Source organism: Rhipicephalus microplus, unplaced genomic scaffold (assembly GCF_043290135.1).
Source record: "Rhipicephalus microplus isolate Deutch F79 unplaced genomic scaffold, USDA_Rmic scaffold_632, whole genome shotgun sequence".
Lineage (NCBI taxonomy): Eukaryota > Metazoa > Arthropoda > Arachnida > Ixodida > Ixodidae > Rhipicephalus > Rhipicephalus microplus.
Genome location: NW_027465190.1, coordinates 5,001 through 17,500, shown reverse-complemented (window position 1 = coordinate 17,500; position 12,500 = coordinate 5,001). Strand labels below are relative to the sequence as shown.

Here is a 12,500-nt window from a genome sequence, read left to right as displayed (position 1 = left end):
AAGCCAAGGGAAGACCCAAGGCCGCAATGTGCGTTCAAAGAATCAGTGCTCAGTGTGTCCTGCAATTCACACCAAGTCTCGCAGCTGGCTGCGTTCTTCATCGACCCGAGAACCGAGTGATCCACCGCTTAGAGTCGTGAAAAAGTGTTTGTTCAATTCCGTACAGTCAAAACCAAACGTTTCTGGCACTCGGCCAAACAGTGGCCAAGAAGGGCGCTTTTCAGCGCACGCTTGGACTCCAAAACTCTGCCGCGCCTTTTTCGGCTGCCGCAAATCGAGCAAACGGTGTGTTTCGGACGGCGTTTCGCTTTCGCTACTTGCGAGTGCTTTCGTGGTCCACCCCTCTATAAATACTCGGGAGGCGTCGAAGCCGGTTCTCCAAGCCGGACCCGTAGGTATCGTTGTGTGCTCGCTCTCATTGGCCCGCCTAACCAGAAAATGCCTGCGGTACACCCATTTGGATAAGAGTGCACGCAGATGCGGGCCTCGACGGCTACACATTTCCTCGGGCGGCCGCCTCCCGGCCTCCGTGGAGCGCGGGATGCACGGTCCCATCGACAAGCCTCTCCCGTTTTTACCGTGGCGTCGCGGTTCACCACGGCAGGCGGGTCGGTCTCCTCCGCATAAAAAGGGGGACCCCCGCTTTTTGTTCCACGAAATCGCACAAGCTTTTTTCGCATCCACGGTTTGCCACCGCACACCAAAATGCCGATCCGGCTGCCTACTTTAGCCAACAGGTGGAGCCAGGCGCGCCGTACTTGCGCGGCACTTCCCACGTCCACCGAAGTCGGTGCCAAGGACCACTTTCGGCGCCGGAGCCGCGTACGAGCCTACTCGAGGCGGAAGAACGAAGCCAGCAAGGGCCTGGCCGCAAGTGCGTTCAATTGTCGGGACGTCCAAGTCCCTCGTTCTTCCGTGCTTCCTCTTTCGGCAAGTCGTTGCGGCACCTTCCCAAAGCGCGCAGACCCGCTAATCGCGACGAGCGCGACGTGGCCGTGCCGCCTTTCCCTCGGCAGCAAGCAAAACGCCTGGCAACGTCGACGCTCCCCTAACCGCGATCTCGCACCGTGTTTCGTGTGGCGAATTCAAAAGCCGGCCGGCGCTGCTGCAACCATTACGGTCGGTACGCATACGCCGCGGAGGGCGGGACGGTCATCGGAGCGTGCGGTTCCTCCATCGAGTACTGCGCACCTCGGCCGTCGCATCGCCGTGCCATGACCGGCCGCGCGTCAACGCGAACCGGTGCCAGCGAGATCCCTCGCCTGCAAGAACCGACCGGCAGCCTCCGTCACCCGAGGACGCGGAGGCGCTTGCCGCGGACGGCGGGACGGTATGCACTGGTGCACAGCGGACCCGTCACATCGCCAGTTCCTTGACCGACCGCCGACGCTTGTGCCGTTCCTCTCGTACTTGGCAGTCGCCGCGCGATTGTCGGGTCTCGTTCTTGCACGCTCGAACGGTCGGGAGGGCACTCGGCTGGCGTTTCGGGAACGCGCAGCCTCGCCTTCTACCGACGTAACCACGACTCGCCGTTCGCGCTCCGCCGCTCCTGTTTACAGTACTAGGCGGTCCCGCAGCGGTCGGGTCGCGCATTTCGAGCGCTTCGAGCCACGGTGCAGTGGCGGGTCGAAAGCCGACCTATGAGTGCGTTGCGCCGTTTGTACCCGCGTCCGCCACCTGGCCGACCGTCCAAGGTCGCGGTGTTGGCGTCCGCTGGGCGCAACAATTTGTCACGGGGTGCCGCTCCACATTCAGGCAGCCCCGTGGGGAAAAGCCGACCCCGCGTCCAAACGGGGTCAGCGGCAGAAAGTGTCGGGCGCAGACGCAGCTGAGGCGCTCACCCTTCACAATCCGTTAATGATCCTTCCGCAGGTTCACCTACGGAAACCTTGTTACGACTTTTACTTCCTCTAAATGATCAAGTTTGGTCATCTTTCCAACAGACCGGCGCAACCGAAAGGCCGCGCCGGACATCGGTCCGAAGACCTCACTAAATCATTCAATCGGTAGTAGCGACGGGCGGTGTGTACAAAGGGCAGGGACGTAATCAACGCGAGCTTATGACTCGCGCTTACTGGGAATTCCTCGTTCAAGGGGAACAATTGCAAGCCCCTATCCCAATCACGAAAGAAGTTCCACGGGTTACCCAGTCTTTTCAGACAGGGATAAAGACACGCTGCTTCCTTCAGTGTAGCGCGCGTGCGGCCCCGGACATCTAAGGGCATCACAGACCTGTTATTGCTCTGTTTCGTGCGGCTAGGAGCCGCTTGTCCCTCTAAGAAGGTTGTAAGGTGCTGGGAACCCCGCACCTATTTAATAGGCTAGAGTCTCGTTCGTTATCGGAATTAACCAGACAAATCGCTCCACCAACTAAGAACGGCCATGCACCACCATCCACCGAATCAAGAAAGAGCTCTCAATCTGTCAATCCTCCCAGTGTCCGGGCCGGGTAAGTTTTCCCGTGTTGAGTCAAATTAAGCCGCAGGCTCCACTCCTGGTGGTGCCCTTCCGTCAATTCCTTTAAGTTTCAGCTTTGCAACCATACTTCCCCCGGAACCCAAATACTTTGGTTTCCCGGAAGCTGCCCGCCGAGTCATTTGAGTAACTCAGGCGGATCGCTGGTTGGCATCGTTTATGGTCAGAACTAGGGCGGTATCTGATCGCCTTCGAACCTCTGACTTTCGTTCTTGATCAATGAAAACATTCTTGGCAAATGCTTTCGCAGTAGTTCGTCTTGCGACGGTCCAAGAATTTCACCTCTAGCGCCGCAATACGAATGCCCCCGTCCGTCCCTCTTAATCATTACCTCGTATTCCAAAAACCAACAGAACAGAAACGAGGTCTTGTTCTATTATTCCATGCAAGTTTATTCAGGCGACTCGCCTGCGTTGAGCACTCTAATTTTTTCAAAGTAAAAGCACCGGCCATCTCGAGGCACACAATGAAGTGCACCAAGAAAGAACCGGCATGATGTTCAGTCCGAGCCGTCGCATCGGGTAGATGCACTACTCGTCTGGAACTGAGATCCAACTACGAGCTTTTTAACCGCAGCAGCTTTAGTATACGCTATTGGAGCTGGAATTACCGCGGCTGCTGGCACCAGACTTGCCCTCCAATTGATCCTCGTTAAAGGATTTAGAGTGTACTCATTTCAATTACGGGGCCTCAAAAGAGTCCCGTATTGTTATTTTTCGTCACTACCTCCCCGTGCCGGGAGTGGGTAATTTGCGCGCCTGCTGCCTTCCTTGGATGTGGTAGCCGTTTCTCAGGCTCCCTCTCCGGAATCGAACCCTGATTCTCCGTTACCCGTAACAACCATGGTAAGCAAGTAACCTACCATCGAAAGTTGATAAGGCAGACACTTGAAAGAAACGTCGCCGGCTCGTGGCCATGCGATCAGCACAAAGTTATCCAGAGTCACCACACAATACGGGCCGAAACCCGATCGATCTTGGTCTAATAAAAGCACCCGTTACCCAAAGGGCTCCAGGCTCACTGCATGTATTAGCTCTAGAATTGCCACAGTTATCCAAGTAGGAAGAAACGATCTAAGGAACCATAACTGATTTAATGAGCCATTCGCGGTTTCGCCTTATTTCGGCATGTACTTAGACATGCATGGCTTAATCTTTGAGACAAGCATATGATTACTGGCAGGATCAACCAGGTAATCGTTCGACTGCGCGTCCGTCCTCGCCTTCGGCGGGCCGGACGCAGTCTGTGTGCGGCGGAGGCCACCTTCAGGCGCCCCAACACGCTTATTTTGCACTCCGAGATGACGGCGTTCGAGCTCGCTACGGCACAACCTTCCCGAAAGACGAGTGGGAGCCGTGCGGCAAGAAGCACGTTCATGCTCGCTCTTTTTCGTTGCATCGACTCGGTCGCGCCGTGCGGGTTGCCCAAGCCCGCTGCACTGTCGGTGGACCGGCCGGAACTAGCAACGGAGCCGAGACTGCAAAGCCGCCAGACGACGGGTCACGCCCGCGTCTTCGGCGCTTTCGCATCTGAATCGCCCGAGGACGACACGGAACACACCTCGATATCGTGGTAAAACGGCACCGTCCGACAACCAGCCCCTAACGCATCAAGCGGATGAGGCTGCAGACGACTGCCGTGGATTCCCCTGGAGCAGACCCGAGGACACGCTTGACGAGGCCGAAGCCCGCCGCATATCAGACACCCGGTCGCTTTCGCGTACGCCGCTCACGAGAACCCCCACATAATAGCAGCGATAAGTACCCAGACCTCCTTGGGCACTAATACGAGCGTACTCGAGAAAATTTCACCGCGGGTGTGCCCCGAAACGTGTGGCACGTTGAGCGTGCCACAAGTCTACGTCGCTCTCAAACCCGCCGAGGTCGTAGAATTTGCGACCCTACTCACGAAATTCCCACCGAGGATACGGCCGCAAACGTACCGCACCTTGGGTAGGCCACGAGTTTGTGCAACACTACGCTGACGGCACAGCACCGAGGTCGTGCGCGCACGCACGGGAAAATTCCGCCGCGGTTTCTGCCGAAAACGTGAGGCACCACGACTCTCCGCAAGTTCGCGTCGACTGCGAAAGACCGAAGTCGTGAACGACGTGTCCGCTACTCGCCGCCGACACGCTGGACACCAAACGTACAACGACTCGACGGCGTCGTAGAGGCCCACGACGCGGTTTTCCTTAACGACGTCTCGGCGTGGCACCGACAGGTTAGAACGGCCGACCAACGTTCCCTGTCCGCCGTTCGGCTCAGTCGAAGGGCTCGGCGACTTCGGCAACGCTGCGAAGCCGCACGGTGACGCACGCCATGTCCCCATTTTTTTTTTTTTTTCTTTCTGCGTCTGCCGGGGTGCCCCTATAATAGCAGCGATAAGCACCCAGACCGCCGTGGGTCGCTCGCCCCGGCTGACGTGGTTTTTCGTACTCCTGCGGCGGTCGCCGTCAAGCACGTCCAAATACGCTACTTTCGTGGGCGCATTCACGCTCTTTCGCTTCGCCGGAGTGCCAGCACTCACTCTGCCAAAAACGGCGAACATCCGAGCGGCGGTTCCCACTTTTGCGTCGGCGTCGCAAACCCCGCCCCGGCAGACGAGGTTTGCCGTACTCGTGCGACGGTGGCCGGCGGGCACGTCGAAAGACGCCGATATCGTGCGCGAATTGGCGCACCTTGGCTTCACCGGAGTGCCGCCACTGACTCCTCCAAAAACGGCGAAGATCCGAGCGGCGCTTCCCACTTTCGCATCGGCGTCCCGAACTCCGCCCCGGCTGACGCGGTTTACCGTACTCGTGCGACGGTCGCCGGCGAGCACGTGGAAAGACGCCGATATCGTGCCCGAATCGGCTCCGTTCGGCTTCGCCGGAGTGCCAGCACTGGCTCGGCGAAAGACGACGAACATCCGAGCGACGGTTCTCACTATTGCGTACGCGTCGCAAACCCCGCCCCGGCAGACGCACTTTGCCGTACTCGTGCGACGGTCGCCGGCGAGCACGTAGAGAAGACGCCGATATCGTGCCGGAATCGGCCCCGTTTGGCTTCGCCGGAGTGCCAGCACTCACTCGGCCACAAACGGCGAACATCCGAGCGGCGGTTCCCACTTAGCCGTCGGCGTCCCGAACTCCGCCCCGGCAGACGCGGTTGCCGAGCTCGTGCGACTAGCGACCGCGAAGCCGTCTCGCGACGCCGCTTTCGTGCGCGGCTCCCACTGCGACCTGGGTCACCCGAGGTCGACGAGCAAGAAAGAATGTCGAAAAAAAATTTTTTTTTTTTTTGCGTCTGCCGGGGTGCCCCTATAATAGCAGCGATAAGCACCCAGACCGCCATGGGTCGCTCGCCCCGGCTGACGTGGTTTTTCGTTTTCCTGCGGTGGTCGTCGTCAAGCACGTCCAAACACGCCACTTTCGTGGGCGCATTCGCGCTCTTTCGCTTCGCCGGAGTGCCAGCACTCACTCTGCCAAAAACGGCGAACATCCTAGTGGCGGTTCCCACTTTTGCGTCGGCGTCGCCAACCCCGCCCCGGCATACGCGGTTTGCCGTACTCGTGCGGCGGTGGCCGGCGGGCACGTCGAAAGACACCGATATCGTGCGCGAGTCGATGCTTCTTGGTCTCGCAGGAGGGCCGCCACTCACTCCTGCAAAAACGGCGAAGATCCGAGCGGCGCTTCCCACTTTTTCGTCGGCATCGCAAACCTCGCCCCGGCAGACGCGCTTTGCCGTACTCGTGCGACGGTCGCCGGCGAGCACGTCGAAATACGCCGATATCGTGCCCGAATCGGCCCCGTTTCGCTTCGCCGGAGTGCCAGCACTCACTCGGCCAAAAACGGCGAACATCCGAGCAGCGGTACCCACTTAGCCGTCGGCATCCCGAACTCCGCGCCGGCTGACGCGGTTGCCGAGCTCGTGCGACTAGCGACCGCGAACGCGTCTCGCGACGCCGCTTTCGTGCGCGGCTCCCATTGCGACCTGGGTTACCCGAGCTCGACCAGCAAAAAAGAAGGTCGAAAAAAAATTTTTTTTTTCTGCGTCTGCCGGGGTGCCCCTATAATAGCAGCGATAAGCACCCAGACCGCCGTGGGTCGCTCGCCCCGGCTGACGTGGTTTTTCGTACTCCTGCAGCGGTCGCCGTCAAGCACGTCCAAATACGCCACTTTCGTGGGCGCTTTCGCGCTCTTTCGCGTCGCCGGTGTGCCAGCACTCACTCTGCCAAAAACGGCGAACATCCTAGTGGCGGTTCCCACTTTTGCGTCGGCGTCGCCAACCCCGCCCCGGCATACGCGGTTTGCCGTACTCGTGCGGCGGTGGCCGGCGGGCACGTCGAAAGACACCGATATCGTGCGCGAGTCGATGCTTCTTGGTCTCGCAGGAGGGCCGCCACTCACTCCTGCAAAAACGGCGAAGATCCGAGCGGCGCTTCCCACTTTTTCGTCGGCATCGCAAACCTCGCCCCGGCAGACGCGCTTTGCCGTACTCGTGCGACGGTCGCCGGCGAGCACGTCGAAATACGCCGATATCGTGCCCGAATCGGCCCCGTTTCGCTTCGCCGGAGTGCCAGCACTCACTCGGCCAAAAACGGCGAACATCCGAGCAGCGGTACCCACTTAGCCGTCGGCATCCCGAACTCCGCGCCGGCTGACGCGGTTGCCGAGCTCGTGCGACTAGCGACCGCGAACGCGTCTCGCGACGCCGCTTTCGTGCGCGGCTCCCATTGCGACCTGGGTTACCCGAGCTCGACCAGCAAAAAAGAAGGTCGAAAAAAAATTTTTTTTTTCTGCGTCTGCCGGGGTGCCCCTATAATAGCAGCGATAAGCACCCAGACCGCCGTGGGTCGCTCGCCCCGGCTGACGTGGTTTTTCGTACTCCTGCAGCGGTCGCCGTCAAGCACGTCCAAATACGCCACTTTCGTGGGCGCTTTCGCGCTCTTTCGCGTCGCCGGTGTGCCAGCACTCACTCTGCCAAAAACGGCCAACATCCGAGCGGCGGTTCCCACTTTTGCGTCGGCGTCGTAAACCCCGCCCCGGCAGACGCGGTTTGCCCTACTCGTTCGACGGTCGCCGGCGAGCGCGTCGAAAGACGCCGATATCGTGCGCTAATTGGCGCTCCTTGGCTTCTCCGGAGTGCCGCCACTCACTCCTCCAAAAACGGCGAAGATCCGAGCGGCGTTCTCCACTTTCGCATCGGCGTCCCGAACTCCGCCCGGGCTGACGCGGTTTACCGTACTCGTGCGACGGTCGCCGCCGGGCACGTCGAAAGACGCCGATATCGTGCCGTAATCGGCCCCGTTTGGCTTCGCCCGAGTGCCAGCACTCACTCGGCCAAAAACGGCGAACATCCGAGCAGCGTTTCCCACTTTCGCATCGGCGTCCCGAAGCCCGCCCCGGCAGACGCGGTTTGCCCTACTCGAGCGACGGTCGCCGGCGATCACGTCGAAAGGCGCCGAATTCGTGCACGAATCGATGCTTCTTGGTCTCGCAGGAGGGCCGCCACTCACTCCTGCAAAAACGGCGAAGATCCGAGTTGCGCTTCCCACTTTTTCGTCGGCGTCCCGAACTACGCCCCGGCTGACGCGGTTTACCGTACTCGTGCGACGGTCGCCGGCGGGCACTTCAAAATACGCCGATTTCGTGGGCGCATTCACGCTGTTTCGCTTCCCCGGAGTGCCAACACTCACTCTGCCGAAAGCGGCGATCATCCGAGCGGCGGTTCCCACTTTTGCGTCGGCTTCGCAAACGGCGCCCCGGCAGACGCGCTCGTGCGACGTACTCGTGCGACGGTCGCCGGCGAGCACGTCGAAAGACGCCGATATCGTGCTCGAATCGACCCCGTTTCGCTTCGCCGGAGTGCTGCCAGTCACGGCGCAGAGAACGGCGAACAAGTGTTTTTTTTTTTTTTCCTAGAATTTGTGTTATAGAAGGCACATTTGATATCGGACGATAATTTTCAACTTTATCACGCGCACCGATTTTCGTGTAGAGGTTTGCAAGTTTATGGGAATTTCTCCACTTGGAATAATGCGATTTAGTAGTACTACGAGAACTTCATGGATGTACTCAAGGGTACGGGGCAAGTCAGTTACGTCAACACCTGCAGATTTTTTACACTTCAAACTGAAAATTGTTGGTTGTGAGTCCTCGTGTGATATTAAAGGCCGATTCGCTAACACATAGAACAAAGAAAGAAAGGAAGAAAAAACGCCCGCGCTCGCTCAAGAAACCTGGGTTCGCAACAAGTGGCAACAACAAGCAACCGAGCGAGTGCGCCAAAACCCGTGGCGGCCGAACAAACGCGAAGTCCCAACCGCGTCAGCCGGGGCGGCACGGGACAGGAAAAATCACTTCAGCCGGGGCGGCGGGGCACCGAATAAACCTCGTCACCTCGTCGCAGGATAAAAGAGGAAACAAAAAGTCTAAACAGCGTCTGCTGGAGCGAATGCGTAATAAAACAACAACAACAACAAAAAAAAAAACACCCGCGCTCAAGAAGTCTGCAATCCTCACAAAAGGCGACTGTGACCGAGCAGCGTCAGCCGGGGCCGTGCGGAAACGGAAAAACCGCGACTACCGGGGCGTCGAGGCACCGAAAAATCCACTTCAGCCGCGGCGAAAAAAAAAACAAAAAGAAAGACGGAGGGGGGGGGGGAACCACGTCTGCCGGGGCGAAGGAAAAAAAAAAACGCGTCTGCCGGGGCGAGCCCGGGTGCGGCACCACCGGGAAAACTGTGGCAAACAGACATGGCGATCGAGTGAGTGGGCCGCAGCCAGGCTCAGCCAAAAAGTGCAAAGTCCGAACTGCGTCAGCCGGGGCGGCAAAAACCGCGTCAGCCGGGGCGGCGCAAAAAACCGCGTCTGCCGGGGCGGCACGAAACCGCGTCAGCCGGGGCGGGGCGAAAACTGCGTCAGCCGGGGCGAAAAGAAAAAAAAAAAACGCGTCTGCCGGGGCAAGCCCGGGTGCGGCACCACCGGGAAAACTGTGGCAAACAGACATGGCGATCGAGTGAGTGGGCCGCCAGCCAGGCACAGCCGAAAAGTGCAAAGTCCGAACCGTGTCAGCCGGGGCGACGCAAAAACCGCGTCAGCCGGGGCGGCGCGAAAACCGCGTCAGCCGGGGCGGCACGAAACCGCGTCAGCCGGGGCGGCGCGAAAACTGCGTCAGCCGGGGCGGCGCGAAAACCTCGTCAGCCGGGGCGAGCGAAAAGGGGGGGGGGGAACCACGTCTGCCGGGGCGAAAGAAAAAAAAACGCGTCTGCCGGGGCGAGCCCGGGTGCGGCACCACCGGGAAGACTGTGGCAAACAGACATGGCGATCGAGTGAGTGGGCCGCCAGCCAGGCTCAGCCCAAAAAGTGCCAAGTCCGAACTGCGTCAGCCGGGGCGGCAAAAACCGCGTCAGCCGGGGCGGCGCGAAAACCGCGTCTGCCGGGGCGGCGCGAAAACTGCGTCTGCCGGGGCGAGCCCGGGTGCGGCACCACCGGGAAAACTGTGGCAAACAGACATGGCGATCGAGTGAGTGGGCCGCCAGCCAGGCACAGCCGAAAAGTGCTAAGTCCGAACTGCGTCTGCCGGGGCGGCACGAAACCGCGTCAGCCGGGGCGGCGCGAAAACCGCGTCTGCCGGGGCGGCACGAAACCGCGTCAGCCGGGGCGGCGCGAAAACTGCGTCAGCCGGGGCGAGCCCGGGTGCGGCACCACCGGGAAAACTGTGGCAAACAGACATGGCGATCGAGTGAGTGGGCCGCCAGCCAGGCACAGCCGAAAAGTGCTAAGTCCGAACTGCGTCTGCCGGGGCGGCACGAAACCGCGTCAGCCGGGGCGGCGCGAAAACCGCGTCTGCCGGGGCGGCACGAAACCGCGTCAGCCGGGGCGGCGCGAAAACTGCGTCAGCGGGGCGAGCCCGGGTGCGGCACCACCGGGAAAACTGTGGCAAACAGACATGGCGATCGAGTGAGTGGGCCGCCAGCCAGGCACAGCCGAAAAGTGCTAAGTCCGAACTGCGTCAGCCGGGGCGGCAAAAACCGCGTCAGCCGGGGCGGCGCAAAAAACCGCGTCTGCCGGGGCGGCACGAAACCGCGTCAGCCGGGGCGGCGCGAAAACTGCGTCAGCCGGGGCGAAAGAAAAAAAAAAAAACGCGTCTGCGGGGCGAGCCCGGGTGCGGCACCACCGGGAAAACTGTGGCAAACAGACATGGCGATCGAGTGAGTGGGCCGCCAGCCAGGCACAGCCGAAAAGTGCTAAGTCCGAACTGCGTCTGCCGGGGCGGCACGAAACCGCGTCAGCCGGGGCGGCGCGAAAACCGCGTCTGCCGGGCGGCACGAAACCGCGTCAGCCGGGGCGGCGCGAAAACTGGCGTCAGCCGGGGCGAGCCCGGGTGCGGCACCACCGGGAAAACTGTGGCAAACAGACATGGCGATCGAGTGAGTGGGCCGCCAGCCAGGCACAGCCGAAAAGTGCTAAGTCCGAACTGCGTCTGCCGGGGCGGCACGAAACCGCGTCAGCCGGGGCGGCGCGAAAACCGCGTCTGCCGGGGCGGCACGAAACCGCGTCAGCCGGGGCGGCGCGAAAACTGCGTCAGCCGGGGCGAGCCCGGGTGCGGCACCACCGGGAAAACTGTGGCAAACAGACATGGCGATCGAGTGAGTGGGCCGCCAGCCAGGCACAGCCGAAAAGTGCAAAGTCCGAACCGTGTCAGCCGGGGCGACGCAAAAACCGCGTCAGCCGGGGCGGCGCGAGAAACGCGCAGGCGCGGGGCGGCACGAAACCGCGTCAGCCGGGCGGCGCGAAAACTGCGTCAGCCGGGGCGGCGCGAAAACCTCGTCAGCCGGGGCGAGCGAAAAGGGGGGGGGGGAACCACGTCTGCCGGGGCGAAAGAAAAAAAAACGCGTCTGCCGGGGCGAGCCCGGTGCGGCACCACCGGGAAGACTGTTGGCAAACAGACATGGCGATCGAGTGAGTGGGCCGCCAGCCAGGCTCAGCCCAAAAAGTGCCAAGTCCGAACTGCGTCAGCCGGGGCGGCAAAAACCGCGTCAGCCGGGGGCGGCGCGAAAACCGCGTCTGCCGGGGGCGGCGCGAAAACTGCGTCAGCCGGGGCGAGCCCGGGTGCGGCACCACCGGGAAAACTGTGGCTAACAGACATGGCGATCGAGTGAGTGGGCCACCAGCCAGGCTCAGCCAAAAGTGCCAGTCCGAACTGCGTCAGCCGGGGCGGCAAAAACCGCGTCAGCCGGGGCGGTGCAAAAAAACCGCGTCTGCCGGGGCGGCACGAAACCGCGTCAGCCGGGGCGGCGCGAAAACTGCGTCAGCCGGGGCGAAAGAAAAAAAAAAACGCGTCTGCCGGGGCGAGCCCGGGTGCGGCACCACCGGGAAAACTGTGGCAAACAGACATGGCGATCGAGTGAGTGGCCGCCAGCCAGGCACAGCCGAAAAGTGCTAAGTCCGAACTGCGTCTGCCGGGGCGGCACGAAACCGCGTCAGCCGGGCGGCGCGAAAACCGCGTCTGCCGGGGCGGCACGAAACCGCGTCAGCCGGGGCGGCGCGAAAACTGCGTCAGCCGGGGCGAGCCCGGGTGCGGCACCACGGGAAAACTGTGGCAAACAGACATGGCGATCGAGTGAGTGGGCCGCCAGCCAGGCACAGCCGAAAAGTGCTAAGTCCGAACTGCGTCAGCCGGGGCGGCAAAAACCGCGTCAGCCGGGGCGGCGCAAAAAACCGCGTCTGCCGGGGCGGCACGAAACCGCGTCAGCCGGGCGGCGCGAAAACTGCGTCAGCCGGGGCGAAAGAAAAAAAAAAACGCGTCTGCCGGGGGCGAGCCCGGGTGCGGCACCACCGGGAAAACTGTGGCAAACAGACATGGCGATCGAGTGAGTGGGCCGCCAGCCAGGCACAGCCGAAAAGTGCTAAGTCCGAACTGCGTCTGCCGGGGCGGCACGAAACCGCGTCAGCCGGGGCGGCGCGAAAACCGCGTCTGCCGGGGCGGCACGAAACCGCGTCAGCCGGGCGGCGCGAAAACTGCGTCAGCCGGGGCGAG

General features: G+C 61.4%; 1 long non-coding RNA gene and 2 other non-coding genes across 3 annotated transcripts in view; all 3 read right to left on the bottom strand.

Moving 5' to 3' along the window:
• Nucleotides 1-136, bottom strand: part of LOC142795350 (5.8S ribosomal RNA) — a 153-nt gene extending 17 nt beyond the window's left edge. The window contains exon 1 of the ribosomal RNA XR_012892966.1: nt 1-136. This exon is cut by the window's left edge and continues 17 nt beyond it. This is a non-coding gene — a ribosomal RNA (5.8S ribosomal RNA).
• Nucleotides 137-1,233: 1,097 nt separating this feature from the next.
• LOC142795349 (uncharacterized) overlaps nt 1,234-12,500 on the bottom strand; it is a 13,600-nt gene continuing 2,333 nt past the window's right edge. The window contains exon 2 of the long non-coding RNA XR_012892965.1: nt 1,234-1,409. This is a non-coding gene — a long non-coding RNA (uncharacterized LOC142795349). The remainder of the gene's footprint in view (nt 1,410-12,500) is intronic.
• LOC142795353 (small subunit ribosomal RNA) lies at nt 1,856-3,670 on the bottom strand. The gene has a single exon (XR_012892968.1). It is a non-coding gene; the product is annotated as a small subunit ribosomal RNA (ribosomal RNA).